Source organism: Protopterus annectens, chromosome 12.part0 (assembly GCF_019279795.1).
Source record: "Protopterus annectens isolate FY-2018-M chromosome 12.part0, PAN1.0, whole genome shotgun sequence".
NCBI classification, from domain to species: Eukaryota; Metazoa; Chordata; order Ceratodontiformes; family Protopteridae; genus Protopterus; species Protopterus annectens.
Genome location: NC_056746.1, coordinates 192,094,864 through 192,115,948, shown reverse-complemented (window position 1 = coordinate 192,115,948; position 21,085 = coordinate 192,094,864). Strand labels below are relative to the sequence as shown.

The 21,085-nt window shown below is 41.6% G+C and overlaps 1 protein-coding gene across 1 annotated transcript in view; it reads right to left on the bottom strand.

Annotated features, from left to right (window-relative positions):
- PLK1 (polo like kinase 1) overlaps window positions 1-21,085 on the bottom strand; it is a 592,954-nt gene that overhangs the window by 105,821 nt on the left and 466,048 nt on the right. The gene's annotated exons all lie outside the window — the stretch shown is intronic.

Genomic DNA, 21,085 nt, shown 5'->3' with positions numbered 1-21,085 from the left:
TTTGGCCTGAGGGATTCGGAACTTCTAGATGGAAACGATGGCGTTGGTTTAATATGAATGTCTGTAGACCTGAATACACCCTCAGAAGCCGGTGCCTGCACAGCAGCTCCGGACCCATCCAAGGCAGAGACATCCGCAGGTTCCATAGTCGAAGAAGCATCTCGCAGCATGCCGGACTCTGAATGGGTCTCAGTAGAAGCCTGCGAACCTGAAGTAATGGGCATCAGGGACTGCGAAAGCACCTCACCGAGTACCGACGGACTGGCGACTAGCTTAACGGAAGCGTCAGCAGTTTTGGACCTATGCAGTCTGTCTTCATCCTTATGTTTTTTCGGAAGATCGTTAGTCGGATGGCTTAAAGCCATTTCAGAGTACTGAGATAGAGTACGAAAGTAATTGGCTGCAAAAATAGCCCGACGACTAATAGTTCGGGGGTTGAACAAGACACAAAACTGACAGCAAGGGACATTGTGGTCTGGGCCTAAACAGGGGATGCAGTAAGAATGAAAATCTGAGATATTTGCTTTCCACAGGCAAGACAATTGTCAACTATTTCTGACATCAGTTGGAGCAAGAAAAAGGATCCCCAACGGGGTACTTTTTTTTTGAAGATTTCGGGTCTGAAACTCAAAAACGGAAATTTCAGGAGACTGCCGACCAGCACTTGCGAACTGCTTCTGCTATGGGCACCACATGGCAAGAAAGACTGATGTAATGGCTTCAACTGCATATTTTATACCCCTGATGACCTGACGTCATGGAAGACAACATCCGACGCAGAAATCCAAAGACTCTGGTATTCAGGCCAGCTGAGGGCTACCTGCAGGCAGATAACCCAAATGTGATGACTGCAGCAGTGAAACACGAAGAACATCTAGCCTTAGCTCCTTTTAGTCCCTGTGTAATGACCTCCGTTGGATTCATGGAAGACATAATCAACCACCTTTAAGATAGGAGGGATGGCCAAGAGTCTGTGCTGGGGCAGGTCTAGAAACTCTCTTGGTCTTTTCTTAGACTGAGGGAAGTCCTGGGATTCCCATTGGAAATGTTTGCTGAGGGTGTGAAGGGTTTCCCCAAAAGAAAGCTCTTCTGGTGAGGAGGCAGAAGGAATGGATTCCTCTGCATCTGAATCCTCATTAGCAGTAACAGGTTGTTAGTCTTCAAAACCTGAATAATCAGACTCCTCAGAATCCTGTTCTATCAGCGTTTCAGCGGAAGGGTCCCTTTTCCTTTTAGAAGGTGCGGCCTGACTACCCCTGATAAGGGTGATAAGATCCTCTGCCATTTTAAACATTTGAGCTTGGGGTGGTGGAGCAGGGGCAAAATGGCTATAGGTAGTTTTCCTAGGAGTGGCCTTGCCTCTTGGCCTAATAGTATCCATCGGTCTGAGAGAAATGGTAGTCTGAGAAGACGTTGGGTTTTGTCTAGATTCAATAGTACGAAAAACTTCCTCAGAAGCCGGTGCCTGTGTCGCGGCTCCAGACCCAAACAAGGCAGAGATAACCAAAGGCTCGACAGACTATTTCTGCAGCACACCGGACTCTGGAAGCATCTCAGTAAAGGCCTGTGAAGGTATACAATCGGGCATCAGGGGCTGCGAAGGCGCCTCACTGAATTCCGGAGAACTGATGACCTGCTTAGGTCCTCTACCCCTCCCAGTCCTAGAATTTTACCTTGCTTTTTTACAATAAAAATTATGCAGTCTGTTTGCTAACCCGGACAACATTGGCTCAGAGACTGGCCTGTATTTCTGGATAGGTATTAGGAGGTAAACATCTGGTCCATCTTACCTCCTTAGTCCTAAACAACAAATACTTAATTATGTGGGCACCTAGGAAGCAGTGTCATCCCCCACCTTTTATTCTACAGACTACAGTAACATGCTGGTCAATAGCCAGCACTACTACTACTTCAGGCATAAAGGAGGACTTTGTCCTGCTACTGTACATTCTTGTGGAAGACTGCTAAGAATCAACTACAGATGTCTGCAGCACTGACGAGCCTTCCAACTTTGTGGTGTGTGTGCGGGGGTAAAATTTCAAAACTAGATAAGTCTAAATACTGGAAAAATATGACACTAGGCCAGAGCACGTATTCACCGTAACTTAGCATCTAAATTTTGTACTAGGAAAAGGAAAAAGGTCTTTCAGTAGAGAAATATGTTTTTAAAGGAAGTACAAGGCTCAAGTGTTGAAGCTTTAGCTTTTCCACTACAAAATCTTGAGTCTTGTGTGGGGTGGCACCATCTTTGACAGTCTGAGAAGTACTACACCTTGTCAAACTCATGGTCCTCAAGCAACGCTCAAACCTGAATGGTAGTCAAGACACTTCCACACTACATTCCTACCAGTACAGACTGTTTTTTTGATATTTGATATTGGGCATTTGGCTGAGCGCTACTCCTCATGGTCATTTTAGTGAAACTTCTGTTTTAGTAGAAACATGGGATCGACCACAATGGAGCAGCTCTGCTTAGAACTGCACAACTATGTTGAGGCTTCAAGTGGTACCCAGGCTTAGTTAGTACAACAGACATAAAATCCTTTCCATTTAGAGAGGTAGAACTAATGCTGGGTTTCCTGACCTCTATTCAAGATATGGATTATTTGCTCTGAGAAATATAAGGCTGCCATCATCCATGCTGCTAATCTAAGACAGGCTGGGTTACACTAGTGGCATTTCTTCCACACTCAAGGGTTCAAGATTGGGGATGGAGAAAAGGTCAACTCCACCAGCTGACAGAACCACTACCATCTTGAACAAGGTCACCTAGAGAAGTGTGTGTGGTTTGGAGGTCTTGTTCTTAACATAGGCCTGATTAGTAGAAAGTAAATGTACCCTGCTGCCTGTTCTTAAGGGACTACAGAATGTAATTCCACTACTGAAGGCCACTGGCACAGAAAAAATGAAATCCCTCACTTGGACCAATGTCCTGACATTTGTGGGACTAGTCATGAAGGGCTTGTGTTCTTGACCAGACACTTTAGGTACAATATTTTCCAGCATCTCAATTTTATGTAAATGCCTTTACTGTTGTCAGAGTTTAATCTTAAGGGCACTAGAACAGGTTCACCCCACATACCACTAGCTTTTTGTGCTCTAGGGAGACACTAATTATGGACCTGACAGAGCAATATTTTAATTAAAAGTAGCATAATGGCATAAGGTACAAAGGCCAAAGTGGTAACCTTTTGAGTGGGGATAGCATTCCACAAGCACACTAATATACTTTTCTGGGAACACCACAGACTAACATTTCAAATACTTCAATACACTACACAACAGCAAATATTAGCAGAGGCTCTCAAACTAGAAAATTATTCTCTGGGAGCCAAGAGAAATTTTCAACTACTCACTTTCCAAGGTGCAAAAATGAAGAGTGAGGGTTGTTCTTCCTCTTGGCTGTCTATTTGTCCTTGGAAAGGGACGAGTTTAGCAATGCATTTGTCCATGGAAAGGGAAGAGTCCAACAATGCATTAAAGGCATATGAAAATATCACACCCACACTTGGTTATTTTTCAAGAATAAGGATTCTGCATACATTTGACTACCATCAACAAGCCAGAGAACTTATTTTATTCAGTAACTGGTACTTTATTACACTAAACTCCAGAATTACAATAAAATTACAGATTGTCATTTTCTCATTGCAGGAGCTTCTCCATTTCACACTAAACTGTTAGACAGTGCTGTTTGACTGTGCAAACTAATACATTTAGAATATTACAGTTTCCAAAATAACCTCTTAGGTGAAGCATTTCAGAATACCCATGCTAAAAGGAGAATGATAGAAGTTGACTCCCCAACATTGCATCCTCCGGTACAATAGGTGTCTGGCACCTATTTTCCTCCAATATCTTATGATGATTCTTTGGGAAATCTAGGATATTGGCATGAGTTCTGCCAGCCATGGAAATAAAATCTTTAAATCACTTTTTCTACTTTGTTTCCATGATGAGGCATCTTCCCTGCTGAGTCTGCAGGTCTGAAGATTTTCACCAGATGCTAGTTTCTTCAACATTTCAAATGAATGCCAAGAGCTGAAATTACAGTCCTCAGCTTGTTGGTGTGTGCACGCATCCATTAAAGTGATAATGAAACAGTGACAAACCACTTTGCAATCAAGTCATGACAAAGGGCAAATTATCCCATGGATAAAAATTCAAAATGGGATATTCCAGGGGGATTCTCACCACTGCTGTTTTGTCTAGTCTTTAACCCATGTCTGACACAGGAATGGTTAAGGACAGGTGAATTTAAATCAAAAGATGAAAGGTTACCATTAGAGGCCCAGGAAAGTGAACTACTTGCACACTGGTTTACCAAGTCCATTCAACTAGTGGGACAAAAATGCAGGTTCTGTAAGCGAGCACTGTTGCACAGCTTAGTGCTGGATGTGATACACTGACGGCCTGTATACTGAAAGACTGGGGACTGTGCAAACATTACAATATTGAAGTAGCGGAGAAGTATATTGGAAAGAGACAAATGAACCACAAAAGCATTATAGAGCATGATGAAATTTATATCACATGACCACCCATTACCAACAGTTCAGAAAATAGATGCAAGAAAACCAGATAGTCCATGAAAAGGCAGTATTTTTTTAAGAAACACCTTTATTGAATTACTTGTGCCACATGACAATCATACAGTTGTCAAAATGAAAACTATACTGACATTTTCAATTGCAAACATACAATCTTATACTTAAACATACCATAGCTCATTCAATTCCTGCCTTCCCTTAAACCTCATTCCTCCTCCAAAACATTTTTTCATGCATTGTTACCAAAATTCCCATTTTTCCATGCAATTTGCTCCTACCTTTTCCTAACAATACCATTTCCAGTTCTTTTCAGTTACTAAATTCACTGCCTCTAGTACAGTTGGTTTAAACTTTTTCCATTTTCTAGTAATTGCCTTCTGGCAGCCACCAGAATTAGACTCAGCAAGGCCTTAATATGCCTAGGAAATTCCGATTCTATCACAGCTAAAAAAATAAATTTCCTTAGTTACACACAGTACTTCTGAAAGTAGTCTGCAGGGAATGTCAGTCAACTCATTACGCTCCCACAAAATAGGTACCCACCTTTTTCTTCCCCATCACGCCTCAAACATTTGCAATCTACCTGAAGAAAAGTTCATTGGAATTTGTTTGGGGTACAAAAATACCCATGCAAACATTTCCAAGCAAAGATCCTAAATACACTAGACTTTGTAGCATATGGGGAGCCATGCATATACCTTCCCATTGTTTTTGTGAATTGCTCTTCCAATCTCTTCCCAATCTTAACTTCCTCTAACGGATTCCTATAGTTATCAAGCAGTATTTTATATGGTCTACTAATTATCCCTTTAACAGAAACTTCTGTTCTATATTCTACTAAACTCTAGCAGATCTGGTCTTTCATTATGCTCCCCTTACTCCCTCTGTCAATCCTCGATAGGGAAGGCAATCTCTATCCTGCAGTTCAAATTAATTGTCTCTTCCCACTGTATTACCTTTCCAAGTCTATTTGCTCCCAATACCTTGGATCCTTTGCCAGTTTTCTCCAGTAAATTCCAACCCTCTATTGCCTATTCTCTGCACCCCTAATTGCTATTGGCAGATTATCCTCCATTCTCACAATGGCTTAGTTCTTAGAATACTGTTTTTTGAATACTGTGTGGTTGTTCTCCTTAAGGATCTGCATCCAAAATCCCAGTCATTCCTAACTTAAGCACCCCCATTTCATTATCCCTTTCCAGTTTGACAGTTTTCTGCTTGTAATACATATAGGAGCCTTAACTGTGTAGCTCTGAAATACCCATTCAAATCAGGTAATCCCAAACCACCTTGTTCTATTGAAAGATTAACTTATGTCACTTGACTCTTGAAGGACTTTCCCTTCACAGATAAAATCCTTCAACTCCTAATTGCTTTCCATAACTTTGCCTCTGGTTGATGAAATATGCCTGACCTGTGTGTGTAAAACTAAAGGGACTAAATATTTTCACTGCTTGTATCTTGCTATACATATCAGAACTTCCAGTTTCTAATTTGTCATATTATCAGAATCCTTTTTAACCCATACATAAGTTATTCATTTTATCACGTCCCTAAAAATAAGTATTGTTGAACCAATTTGTGTGTGGGTACATAAAGGCAATAGATGTAAAGTGTTCTGCAGCACTGAAATACTTTTCTGCTTTATCAGATACAAAACATATCTGCAAATAAAGCCAACTTTTTTTTGATTACCTTATAACGCAAATAAAGGGGAAAGGGGATACCCCTTGCTCAGTTCCCCTGTTAAAACAGAACTTATCAATGGAACTCAACCCACTTCAAGTTTTGCCTCCGATTCCCCCATATATTCCTCTATTAACCTTCCACTGCCCTACTCAAAATCCCAGCTTACTCTAAGGAATTCTCTGCATCAAGCCTCATCAAGCCTCACCAACAGAGGCTATGTTACATTCTACTTTCCCCTGGATCATCATTGCTCTGTTGATGTTATCAAATGTTTGCCTCCCTTCTATAAAAAGTACAGTTTGGTAAAATCTTACCACAATGGTAGAGGTCTCTTCACTGTTGCAATATTCATTACATTAGGGATCCCCTGAGAAGGGTGGCTTAACGTCCAGTCTGGATACCAAAGCCTTTAGGATGCTTTAAGGTGCACCATACATCACACATGCACTCCTCATATAGTATAGGGCATAAAGGTGATGTCTGGTGTACCATCCTAAGAAAAGAGAGCTCCAATAGGAATGCCAGTCTGGGGGAAGGGGGGGTAACCAGTACATCCAGAAGACAAATGAATCAGGGGAAGGTGGGAGGGAGTGAATACTGCTGCAGTGAAGAGAGGGACATTTATAGTTATATATGATTTTACACAACTATACTATGTTCTTTCATTTCACTGTTGCAGTATTCATTACATTAGGGAGAGTACAAAAGCTCAGGAAGAACCAGCACAGCCCTCTAGGAAACCATGAAGGATGGCCCTAACAAAACCAGCTCTAGCTCTGGGGATTCCACCCAACTTGCAATGCTTGGTAAATGTATGCACAGAAGTCTAGGTAAGCTGCTTCATAATAACCAAACCCTTGAAAAAAGCACCAGAAGCCACCACATCTCTAGTAGAATAAGCCTTAACTGAATAAGGAAGACTCTTATGAAAGTAATAACAAAAAAGTAGTTTTAGAGATCCAAGAAGAAACAGTCTGCATGGCACAGCAAATTATAAGGACCTAGGATGAAAAGTACAGTTGAGTACACTTACCATAAATGTAGATGTTCGGGTGTATTCACTGTTGCAGTCATTACATTAGGGTAATCCTGCTGGCAGGTTACCCTCAGCTGGCCTGAATTCCAAAGTCTTGGGTCCTGCGTCGGCTGCTGTCGCCCCTTCCCTGACGTCAGGTCGTCAGGGGTATAAAAAGCGGCTGACGCCATTTTCTTTAGTTTTTCTTGCCCCAGATGCCAGGTGCCCCTTTAAAAGGTAGCCAAATTATATATATATATATATATATAAAAAACAATAAATGCACCAATATAAATTTTACCTTCATCTATAAGCAAATACACCACATAGGTTGTATAAATCAGAGAAGGAAAGATAGGATTCAAAGAAAAAAAATTGGGATGGTGGGAGGGTAACCTGGACTGCAAAAGTGAATACACTCGAACATCTACATTTATGGTAAGTGTATGTTCTTCGTTTCACTGTTGCAGTCATTACATTTGGGTAGAGTCCCAAAGCTATGGTTGGGAGGCTGGAGCTAACAGCATTAGGAGCGGCTATGAGTCCCTGCAGAACTGCAGTGGCAAAGCCTGCTCTGGATTTAGAGTAGAATGGCAGATTGTAATGCTTTGTAAAGGTGTGCATTGAACTCCAAGTAGCCGCCTCTAAATGTCTCCGGTTGGAACCCCCCTGAGAAAAGCTGCTGAAGTGGCTGCAGCTCTGGTGGAATGTGGCCTAATGTCCTTAGGCACTGGCTTGCCATGGTGTGAATAGCATAAACAAATGCAGTGGCCTATCCACTTTGAGATGGTCTGTTTTGAGATAGCCTTTCCTTGTGATCCCGCAGCATATGCCACTAGTAACTGCTGTCTTCCTGAAAGCTTTGGTCCAGTCCAAGTAGAATCTAAGCTGTCTGTGTATGTCCAAAGAGTGCAGAATTCTCTCCCCCTTGTTCTGTGGATTTGGATAAAAAGTTGGCAGATTAATAGTTTGGTTAAGAGCCACACTGGACACCATGTTAGGCATAAATGTTGTTTTTTTTCTCAGAAAGACCCTGTCTGGATAAAAAAAATAATAAAAGGCTCCACAGCCATGAGCGCCTGTAGCTCTGAAACTCGTCTTGAAGTAATTGCTAGGAGCAGAGCCGTTTTCCAAGATAAAAACTTTATATCAACAGTAGCAGCTGGCTCAAAAGGAGGCAGGGTGAGCTTTTCCAAGACATAGTTGAGGTCCCATGCAGGTATTGGTGATCTCCTTGGAGTCCTTAAATTTTTGGCTCCTCTGAAGTACGGCTTTAATAAAGAGTGAGAAAAAATTGGTGGCTCTGTATTGTAATGAGCCAAAATGGCAGAGGCATGAATTTTAATTGATGAAAAGGATAGGCCTTTGTCCAGCATCTCAGTTAAGTATTGCAAAATCTGAGGAATATTTGGTATAGTTGTATCTGTTCCTTGTGCCTGGTTCCAAGCACAGAATCTCTTCCATTTTCCGACTTAAGACTTTCTTGTACTAGGCCTTCTGGCTTCCAGAATGACATCCATCATAGCTTTGCTGAAAGGTGTTTTTTGTACAACTACATTATCCACCATGCTGCCAGGTTTAATGTCTTGAGTTGGCTGTGCAGGATCTGATTGTTTCGCTGGGACAGTAGATGAGGTAATTGAGGTAAGGTCCAAGCTGGGTAACGAGACAAGTTACCAAACAAAAAGCACCAGTTCCACGACGATAAGGCTCAAAATAAAAGTAGAGGTTTATTAGGGCTCCTGCCAAACTCAGTAGACACAATACAATACGCTGTGTAAAATCACATCAAACGTTTCGTCAAGCCTTCTTCAGATAATACAAACACATAAAGCCACTTGTCAGTTGTTTAAATACATTTGAATATAATTGGATCAACACATCAACCAATAAAATAAAAAGATTAATTAAGTACTTAATGATAATTGTAAAAAAGTAATAAAGTGCCATTTACAGTGCCAAAGTGTAACTATAAAACCTATTTACTGGATGAACAAGCCATATACACTGTCAATTCTAGCAAATGCTTATCTGAATCTCATTCAAAGTTAAAACTGAGAGTTAAAACCTCATTCATTAAAATTGTAAATTAAAAATTAAAAAACCTTCCTTTAAGTTACAAGCTGTTAAGTAAACAATACTACACTCTACTGGTCAGAATTGATATTGCAACTTCCAATGTTTAAACGAGACAAGTTCCTTAGGATTAGATACCAGTACTGGCGGGGCCAGTCTGGGGCAATCAGTATCTTTGGTTTCTCCTGTCTGACCTTTAGGAGTACCTTGGGGAGGAGAGGCAGTGGAGGGAAGGCATATACAGATAGGGTTTCCACTTTCCATGCTTGTCTGTGACAAGTCCTTGTGCAGAATCTTTTTAGTTGGTAGTTGTGAAGGGAGGCAAACAGATCTATGTCTGGGCATCCTCATTTCCTTGTTATGATGAAGATTTGTGAATCCAGCTGCCACTAGTGGGGATTCATGAGGTTTCTGCTTAGGTAGTCTGCCAGAGTATTTTCCTTTCCTGGCAGGAATTGTGCCTGCAAATGTACTTGGTAAGTCAAAGCTGTGTCCCACAAAATCATAGCTAGTCTGCAAAGGGGTTAAGAATTTGTGCCCCCCTGCTTGTTTATATACCACAAGACCGTGGTGTTGTCTATCAACAGTTGTCCCGGACGAAGTAGGTCCTTGAAGGCTGTCAGGGCACTTTTGAACAGCTAGCATCTCTTTTTGATTGATATGTAGATGCATTTGGTTTGAGGTCCATGTGCCCTGAATGCATCTTCCTGCCATGTGGGCCCCCCCAGGCATAATCTGATGCATCTGTTAGCGTCTGCCTGGCTGGGGGTAATGTGAATGGCTGTCCCTTGTTCTGGTGACAAGCCTTTGCCCACCATCAAAACTCCTGTTGTAGGCAGGGAATGAGAGTAATCATCGTTTCCAGGCTGTGGCAATGTTGAGTCCAAACACTTTTTAGGTACCATTGAAGTTTCCTCATATGCAGTCTTGCATATGGAATTAGTAGGATGCAGGATGCCATGAAGTCCAAAGCCTGCGGAATTTTTCTTGCAGATAACTAGGCCTTTGTTGCCAACATTGTGAAATAGGTAGTCAGTTGCCTTTGTCTGGCGTGAGATAAACCATCTGGCAGTTGTATTCAAGCTTGCACCCAGGAATGTTGCATCTTGAGAGGGTACTAGTTTTAATTTCTTTTCATTGACTGTGTACCGTAGGCATGTTAGCAGTCTTTTCACAAATGCCAGATGTTGAAGAATGTCCTTGTTTTCTGTTTGAATTAGTCATCCAAGCAAGGGCATATTTGTATTCCTCTGTCTGCAGAATGCAATTACTGGTGCCAGGCACTTTGTAAAGACCCTGGGTGCAGTAGATAAGCCAAAGGGCAGTGCAGAGAATTGGTAATGTATTGAACCAGCCTTGAATCTGAGGTGTCTTCTACACAACTCTGATTGGAACATGCAGGTATGCTTCTTTTAGGTCTAAAGTCACAAGCCAAGCGTTCTTGCCCAGCATGGGCAGAAGCTGCTGCGGTCTCAACATTTTGAATTTTGGGATATCCAGGAATGTGTTCAGAATAGATAGGTCCAGTATTGGCCTCCAGGCCTTGTCCTTTCTGGGTACCAAGAACAGTAGAGTAAAATCCTTGTCCCTCCTCTTGCTCTGGTACTTGCTGAATGGCCCCCATGTCCATGAGGGATGAAACTTGTTTTTGTGCCTCTGCCCATTGATTTTTTGGCAGATCTGGCCAGCCGTTTGCCTTTGGCAGAGTATGGAAATGGAATTTGTAGCCTTGACACTATTTAGAATCCATTGGTCCTGGGTTATAATGTGCCAATTTTGAGCAAAAAGTGCTAATTTTCCCCCTAAGGGTGCTGCCAGAAGATAAGTGCTTGGTGCAGGCAGATGAAAGTCATTGGGACTGCTTTCTGTATGTTTGTGCTTTATCTTCTCCAGCTTTGGAGGTAGAAGCACCCCATTGTTTTGACCTATAAGAATCTTGCGCCTGGGATCTGCCCCTTGGGCATCGGGATCTGCCCCTTTGAGGTCTGTGACACAGGAAAAGACCAATTTTTTGTAGGCCAGTGTCTACTAAACCTAGGTGGCTGTACTTGTAAAAACTAACAGTTTGCATAGATTTATCTTTGCCTTCCATTTTCTTTAACACCTCTTCTGCCTTAGCACCAAAGTATCGTGCTGTAAAGGTGCATCTAGTAACTTAACCTTAACATGATCAGACAGATTTTGTTCCTTTAACCAAGCATGCCTCCTAATTACAGAACCCATAACTGCGGCCTTGAAGGAGGCCTCCAAAGAATCAAAACCACATTGCAAAGTATGCTTTCCAGCTTGTTCAGCTGCATGCAATAAATCCTGCATTTCCTTGTTTTCAGCACATTCAGAATTTATCATCATTTTCTGTTTAAGCAATCCCATGAGATGTTGCTGATACTTGAGCATATGAAACTGACAGTTTAAGGCCCTTATAGCCAAAGTTGCAGATGTGTAAACCTTTTTTCCCCCATCTATCTAGTGCCCTTGAATCCCTGTCAGAGGGGGTTGTTTTTTTTTTTGCTGTAGATGCCTTAACTCCCTTGGGACCCTGTGAAATAGTTTCTGGGTCAGCAGCAGGGTTTTCAAGCAGGGTTTTCAAAAAGAAATTTGTGAGAGTCAGAAACCCTGTAATATCGGTCAGGCTTAACAGGAGCTGGAGGTAAGGAGTTGGGAGTCAAACTAGACTCCGAAAACACATCTACAATGTCTAACACTGAGGGAATGGTTAAAGGCCTGTGCTGCGGTAGTAAAAGGAAATCCCTGAGCCTCTTTTTTGATTCTGAAAAATCTTGGCTTTCCCAGTGAAAATGGTCCCTCGTGGTATGCAAGGTTTCCCTAAAGGAATAATCCTCAGGGGGGAATGCAATCCTCATAGGTGGGTAAAGAATATCCCTGATCAGAAGAGGAATCAGAAGAAATAGAAACCTGATCTGAAGATTCATAGTCAGTCTCTTGCCTAGGCCTCTTATCAGGAGGGGGATGGGAATCTCTGATCAAGGTAATTGGGTCTTCGGCCGTCTTGATCTGTTTTTTTGGGCATAAGAGGCCTGTACAAGTGGCTCTTGAGTTTCTTTGCTTTAGAAGCTGCTTTAGTCTTTGAGGCTGAAGTCGTTTTAATGTAAAGATGTTGTGGTCTGAATACACCCTCAGAAGCTGGTACCTGCTCAGCGGCTCCAGACCCATCTGAGGGATTAGCGTCAGAGGCTCAAATACTTTGAGTATCCAGCGGCCTGGCCGACCCCATGTGGGAGTCGGTAGCGGCCTGCGACTCAAAAGTAGTGGGTGTCAGGGGCTGCGAAACCACCTCGCTGAGAACCGGCGACTGGCTTAGGAGAAGCTTCGTCGGTTTTGGACCTCTGTTTTTCTTTATCCTTTGCTTTGCGTTTTTTGTAAACTCCGGTAGTCGGATGGCTATCTGAAGACATTTTAGGATAATTAAACCCGCTACCAAAATACTTTAAAGCAAAAGAATACAGATACTTAATAGTGCATTGGTTAAATCTAGCACAAAATCGACAACCAGAAAAGTTGTGATCAGGGCCTAGGAAAGGAATACAGTAAGAATGAAAATCCTTAGGAGGTATTTGCTTTCAACAAGTAATACAATTAACTTTTTCCGACATCGGTCTGAAGCAAGAAAAAAGTTTCCCCAATGGGGTACTTAGCTTTATTGAAGACTTCAGTTCTGAAACTCAAACACAAAAATTTCAGGAGTCGGCCGACCGGCATTTGCCAACTGCTTCTGCTTCGGGCACTGCGCGGCAAGAAAGACTGAAGAAAATGGCGTTGCTGCTTCTTTTATACCCCGACGACCTGATGTCAGGGAAGGGGCGACAGCGGCCAATGCAAGACCCAAGACTTTGGAATTCAGGCCAGTTGAGGGCAACCTGCCAGCAGGATTACCCTAATGTAATGACTGCAAAGATGAAACACGAAGAACATCGGAGCTGATCAGATTTTGCAATAGTCTTATCCAACTAAAACCTGGGTTGTTTATGCACATCCAGATTGAAATGAACAGACCAATTTAAGGGACAACTCATTCACTACCTTGGTCATAAAAGGATTAGTATGCAAGGACACCCTCTCCTTATGAAGCACCAAAAAAGGAGGACAAGCCATACTGGCTTGAAGCTCAGATACCCATGTGGCAGAAGGGCTAGCAAGTACAGTCTTACAAGAGCAATGCTGCAAGGAAGCTGAAGCTACAGGCTCAAGAGAAGCCAGAGTCAATTTTTCTAAAACAAAATTAAGATCCCAGGGAGGAGGAACAGGCTTCCTGGGAGGCCTAATATGAAAGACATTGTTAAAGAATTGTTTAGGTTCAAATCTAGAAGCTAAAGGAGGAGATAAAGGCAGATAAGCAGAGGTAGCTGATAAGTGGGCCCTAAAACAGAGGAATAAGCCAACCCAGCACTGAGCAATTCACACAGATGAGAGAACCAAAGGAACATCCACAGAAGGTGGATCCTGTTTACGAGAGACAAACAAAAAACTTCTTCCATTTGGATAAGTAGAATTTCCTAGTATTGGGATTCCTGGCCTCCTACAGGACCCAAAGTACATCCTCAGAAAAAAGACGTCTATGGAATCAAAATCCTTTCATCCACAGTGTCAGATGAAGAGTGGCCAGGTGGGGATGGACAAGATATCCATTGCCCAGTCTAAGTATTTTCACCCTGTGATGTAACGTGTGACGACTGGCCTTGGCTAAATGCAGAAGAGGGAACCAATGCTGTCTCAGCCAAAAGGGAGTCACCGAGAAAACTTTGGGAGCATCTTGCTGCAATTTGAACAGGACTTTTGGAATGAAGGGAAGGGGAAGGAAAGCGTAAAGAAACATCCCCTTCCACGAAAAAGATAGGGCATCCACCTTCCAAACCAGAGGACCTGGGACTCTGGCACAAAATAAAGGAAGCTGTCTATTCAGAGGGGAGGCAAAAAGATTTGAAGAGTACCCCCCACTGGTGGACAATGTCCAGAAACACATCCCTGTGAGGCATCCATTTCTGGGACTGAGTTAAGGAACCGCTTAGTATCTGCCACAATGTTTTGACCCGAGGGAATGTAAACTGCCTTAAGAATCAGTTGGTACTGGATAACAAGATCCCACATTCGGAATGCCAACCAGTAAAGATCTTGTCCACCCCCCCCCCCCCATTTGTTTACATAGCACACCACTGTGGTATAGTCTTGTAAAGACAGATTCTGGGGAGAAGAGGATAAAAAGCCTGTAGTGTCAGCAGAAGAGCTCTCATCTCTGACATTTATGTACACTCTGTTGAAGAGGTGACTATACCCCCTGCACCTTCAGGAAGCCAAAAGCTGCTCCCCATCCCAGATCTGAAGCATCTGTGAACAGCTCCTGAGAGGGAAGAGGAGGATGAAGAGAGAACCCTGGATTTAGAGACTACCGCTGAATCCACCAATGAAGTTCCTTCTTGAGACAGGGTAGAGAATGAACTACAAATTCTAGGGGATGCAAATGTTGAAGCCAAACTGACTTCAGAAACCACTGAAACTTTCATGTGGAGTTTGGCCAGAGGGAGCATAGAGATGATAGATGCCATGAACCCCAGAGCTCTCTGAAATTGAATGGCTGTTATACAGGCCAGAGGAAGAAGCATTTGAAAGGAGATTGTGTTAAAGTCTTGCTAGGAGGCAGGGATGCCAGCATAGTCTCAGTCTGAATCCTGAACCCCAGAAAAACATGGTCTTGAGGAATCAGAAGACATTTTGAAGTTTGTGAACCCCAGACTTTGCAGAAGGGAAATGGCAAAACGAAGATTTTGCAACAAGATCTCTGGAGAGGATGCCTGAAACAGAAGGTCGCACAAGTAAGGAAAGACTTGGATCCCCTGAAGCCTGCAAAAAGCAATCACAGGACAGATGTCAATGTTCTCCATACTGTGGAGTGCCTCGAGTACGTGCATTTTGAGGTTTAGACTTCTGGCGTTGAGTAGCATTACCCTCAGTTTTTGGTTACTTGTGCTATTTATGGTGGTGGGTTTGTCTTTTGACCCTTGCCTAAAAAAGGCACTATGGAGACGGCAAAAGCCTTGGCCAGTATTCGAAAGCCTAAGGGTGACAGATGCAAGCCATCTCTTGCAAAGCAACGTGGCTTGTCGAGCATGTCATCCCAGGCGGACATACTGGATCCCCTTTGAATGACACCAGAAACTTAGCCACTTAATTTTTTTCTTTATACTGTGGCATCATTCTTGGTGAGGGCAGGATGCTACTCGGGGTCAGGGTCATACCAGTCTGGGCTACATGATCAGAGAGAGCTCTTCCATGTCTCTTCATGTAGTCCAGGGAGGTATGCCTCAGGTCATTCACACCAACATGGACAATGACAGAGTTGTATTTGTACTTGTTCTGGAGTGACCTGAGTGCTTGTGTTATGTGGAGGATCCCGGCACCAGACAGGGAGCTAACTGTAACCTTCTTGTCCAGCCTAGTCAGTGGGACATTGATATGTATTCTACTTTATTCATAACTTCCCCACCCCCTTTGCCGGGTTTCATAATCCTAAGTTGTTTATTATTGGAACATTGTTTTAATAAACATGACTCTGCATCAGTCAAATTCCCCTGTACATTATCACAGGAGCCTTTCCCCACTAGGCCCCAAAATTCAAATTCCACCAGCTTTTCAAATGGAAGGGGTAGGGGTGGGTTAAAAATACTGCTTCTCCTAATCACATCCCTCATTTCTTCACCCCCTTCCTGATACAAACTCAAAGTTGAGTTTTCTTAAGTAAAGTTTTAAGTCCATCAACAGGCTATCAATCTTGCAGTTAGCTGAAGGGACAAATTTCCCCTCCACTCAATTCAGCATGTTCCATATTATAACAGACATCACTGTAGTTGTAAAAGTCACCTGTTCTATTGCTAATAGTCTTTTTGAATTATTGAATAAAACAGAAAACGATGAGCTGTTAGAAAACGGAGAAACCTGCAGCTCCAATTCCCCCATGTCGGCACTCACCAAGTCCGAAGCAGGCTCTGCAGTCTCAATCCCTTCTAGGCCTAATTCCAGTTGTACGGTCTCCTCGGGTGTTGAAAATTCTCTTATTCCCAAGGCTTGACGATGGGCTCCGTGATTGTTCCTTTGATTGCGAATCCTTTCTGACCTTCGAGGCTCCCCAGGATGGTTTCCCCCTAAAGGGGACTCTTTCCTTGCATTTGATTCTCAGACCTCCTGGGATCCTCCCCCTCTAGAAACGTCATCGCTTGCTTCATTTCGATTAGTCATTGGTGGTCTAGGGTACGCCCTTCCCTTCTGCATAGGAAATGCAGTCTCGCACGGCCACATAATCATTCTTAAAATGAGGGAATAGCAAGTCATTATGAAGGTCTTGATCCAACCTTTCTGACTCAATGATCAAGCCCTCAATTTCCTTTTGCTTGTGCTTAAGGCACTCTAGCAGTTCGCACCCGCGGCGATCAAAAAGCTGCAGGAGTTAATCATGAAATACGGTCCCAAATTTGACCCCATTAGGAAATTTCTAGGACCTTAGCCCTTTGAGAATCCTTCTAGCTTTTATACTTTTCCGGAGGTAAGCATTTTCAAGTTGCAACTTATTGCACCTGAAAATGCTCCTTTCAAATGAAGATAAAGCATTTTTGAAAGTTAAAGGCTGTATATTGTTACTGATATTCTCAAATATCACAGTTCCATTCAGCCACTATTTGAAATCACCCAGTCCCTCTGGGACATGGCCGGAAACATTAGCTTGAGGGCTAATTGTAATAGCCCTTTGACCAGCAGTTAAGAGGCAAGCAGGGGTTTGCAGGAACTCATTCTCAGAGGAAGCTCCATGGCTGTGTTGTTGCCGGATGCTGTTAACTTTAGCATTCAGCTCATGAACTAATTGGGTTAATAAACCCACAAACTGGTGGAGTTTCTCCAAGTTGTTTTGCTCAGTTTCAGGCCCAGGCATTCTGTTCCACAAAAACAAAACTAAGAACCAAAACAAGCCAAACACCACTCAGGAAAAGAATAGGTCCAAAAACGAAGACCAGCCAAGTTCACAATGTTTATTAATCCACAGATACAAGATAATTAAGTGCTTTCGTATGTGTACTTCATCAGAATCAAACACATTGCACCCAGCACTTTTACATCCCCACCCTTAAGTCATTATCCAATAAAATTAATGGAAGCATTATTCAATCCATAGCATAAAAGGGGCAGAACCGTAAAAGGTGTATGTATCCTAACTAACTTTACATTCTCCAAGAGACATGAAGCTAGCAAGTACGGCTGGTGCCCGGCAACCAAGCTTGTGTAACCAATATAAAGAAAACAAGCCAGCACCATGAGTGGATCAAAAAGTAGTTTAATGCACTGAAACTAGACCGGTTTCAGCTATTTAGCTGAAGCTGCTATTTAGGGGGATTAAATGTAGATTACTATCGGGATGAAGGAAATGGACAATTGTCCAACCATCATCACTATATGAAAATGAGTACGGATCCAACACCCGCTTTTCAATGTGAAATTAATGAATTTCTACAGGAAGCAGTAGAGGCCGGTATAATATCTGACAAAACTAAGGTACATCTTACGGTTAAAGATCCAGCCAAACAATATCTTTATTTGCTTCCAAAAATTCATAAATCAATCAGCAAACCACCTGGTAGACCGATTGTATCGGGTATTGGATCTCTGACAGAACCTCTATCAGTGTTTCTGACTGAAAAACTCAAACCATTGTTATGTGTCAGAGCCAGAATTCAGGACACCACGGAATTCTTACTGATTGTCTCAGAATCTCAACTGGAACCTGACTGGCTACTATGCACTTTGGATGTTAAATCACTATATACTAGCATACCACATCGGGCAGGCTTGATGGCTCTAGAATTTTGGCTGAACAAAGCCAACATTTATCCCCCTGGACTGAACACGCTACTTGTATGTATGGCGGAACACATTTTGACCAAGAATGTGTTTTATTTTCAGCAAGATTGTTATTGGCAAATACAAGGCACAGCCATGGGGGCTTCATTTGCACCCATTTATGCAGATCTTTATATGGGCTATATAGAGGAGCACATCATTTATGATGAGTTGCACAATGTGTATCTACCTGAAATAGACATCTGGAGGAGATATTTGGATGACTGTTGGCTAGTGTGGAAAGGTGGCTCGGATTACCTTCAAGAATTCATGGAACACCTAAATGGAAATATGTAGGGGACCAAATTTACTGTGGAATATAATCTGAATGAAATTCATTTTTTAGATGTCCACTTACGACAATCCGACCACACATTGAAAACATCTGTATATCGCAAATTTCCACAATATAATACATTACATGCCAACAGTCTCCATCCTAAACACATTATCAAGAACATTCCGAAATCCCAGTTTTTGAGGATAAAAAGAATATGTTCATCAGAACAAGATTTGAATAAACATCATGAAGACTTAACCAACAGATTTCTGTCCAGAGGATATCATTGGAACACCATCAGTTCTGCTGCGCAATGGAGTAACAATAAACCGAGGGATTCCTTGTTAGTATATAAAAAACATGCAACACCTAAGAACTCTGATACATGTAGATTTGTTACTACATATGGTAGAAACAGTCACAATCTTATTAATATTATCAACACACATTGGAACATATTGAAATCTCATCCTCTTTTGGAAGGAGACTTAGGTGAACGTTGTTACTTTTCATACAGGAAAGGCAAGACACTTGGTTCCCATTTTTCACATTACAAAAAGAGTGGCATGGGGGATGACTCCTCTATTCAGACAACATTAACAGGGGACAAACTAGTGGGTACATACCCCTGTGGTCATTGCAGTTTCTGTGGTTATAGCTTTAAAACCAAAAGTTTCACGAGTAAAAATACCGGTCACCTATATGACATAAGATTTTTTGGAAACTGTAGTTCAGACTGGATTATCTATCTAGCCACCTGTACCTGCCAGGCTTTTTATGTTGGTCAGACATCAAGACAAATTCGTATTAGAATATCAGAACATTTAGGGGATATCAGAAATTGCAGAATTACAAATGCACTATACAGACACACCATCAAGCACCCTACGGCCAAATTCTCATTCTGCATTATTGATCATATCACTGGAAATCGGGCTTTCAAAACAGGATGGCATCACATTTTAAATAATAAAGAGAAAAGATGGATAGTCAAACTTGGTGGGCTTTTCTCCCCAGGACTCAATGATAAAATGTGATTTATTGTTCTTATATTTCATTATTAACATTACACATTAATGGATAGTTTAACCTGGTGTGTTTTTCTTACTAGAATTTTATGACAAAATGTGAATTAATGTCAATTGTGTTATTCCATCATTTCTATCTTCTTTACTCTGTATAGCAATTTCATTTTAATACTCAGGATGTATTTTGGTTATTGCTTATAATGTATTATAACTATTTCCAGTTTTTGGCATATATTATGGTGGACAAGGATTTTTGCTATTGCATATTTGGCAACTAATGATTTTTCACTTTAACAATTTTTTTCTTTACAGGAAGTGATGTCATTCCTTCCTTGAAAGGTATATATGGAGCACTTCATTTCATGATTGTAACTAACTACTGAGGAAAGCTAAATAGCTGAAACCGGTCTAGTTTCAGTGCATTAAACTACTTTTTGATCCACTCATGGTGCTGGCTTGTTTTCTTTATATTGGTTACACACCCTTACATTCTCCTCAGAGAATTTGATAAAAATTAACATTTGCACTTGGCAAATATAAAATTCCTAAAAATATCAAAAATAAATATATATAGGTACATATATTAATACATGGGTATATAAATATATAAAAAAATGCATAGAAGTTTGTAAATATAAAAAAAACATGTCTGAATGAAAATAGCCACATAATTGTTAAATATTTACACCACATATGATTTCAACTTTAAAACACTGGTGATGGATGCACCATCATTCAGGCCAGAGAAGGTGGTAGCATCCAGCCACAATGGCATCAATGGGAATGCCTTTGCTTCAAAAAGCCTAATCTTTAGGGGGAATCAGAAATTCATCCGCTTTTTTTGAAACCGGTTCTGTCTCCGGCTCCTTCCACAGCCTGCTAGAAGTGAGCTGGCATACTGAAAAACACCAGCCAGCGAACTAGCAAAAAAAGGAACACAAAGCCAAAAAAACAAAACAAAAACAAAAGTCTCTTAGAGTTGCATAAAATCCTTTACTCATGTCTCCTGGTACCTCTGCTTATGTCTTCATGGGATAAATTACACACCAGAAAAAAACATCCTTATATAGTAGTACATCAAACACCACAATTAAACAGTGGTTTTGTTGTCTACCATTTTTGCACCTATCACGATGGTTCAGATTCTACTTTATTTTTTAGTGTGTTAGGAAAACCTTTATGTCAACAGGATGAAATGTTTACAAATAAGTTATTAGCTTTGGAAACTAAATTTGTCAATTTTAATACTTTGTATCCAACAGGTTTTAATTTAGAAGTAAATTTCAATATGCAACGTTTGCATGGGAAGTGTTTTGGGAACAATAATAGAAATGTGTCTATGTTCTGTTCCTTTGTTCAAAAGGCGAGTTTTTACTTTAATATGAACACGGTTTGATTGTGATGCTGATTGATGTACTACTATAGAAGGAAGGAGCTGTCTGTTCACGCCGGCTCGGATCCAAAGACCCATCTGTGATCAATAACACGGATAGCACCAGATCTTTAACTTTCACACCAAGAGAAAAACACTACTGAAGACTCGAGACTG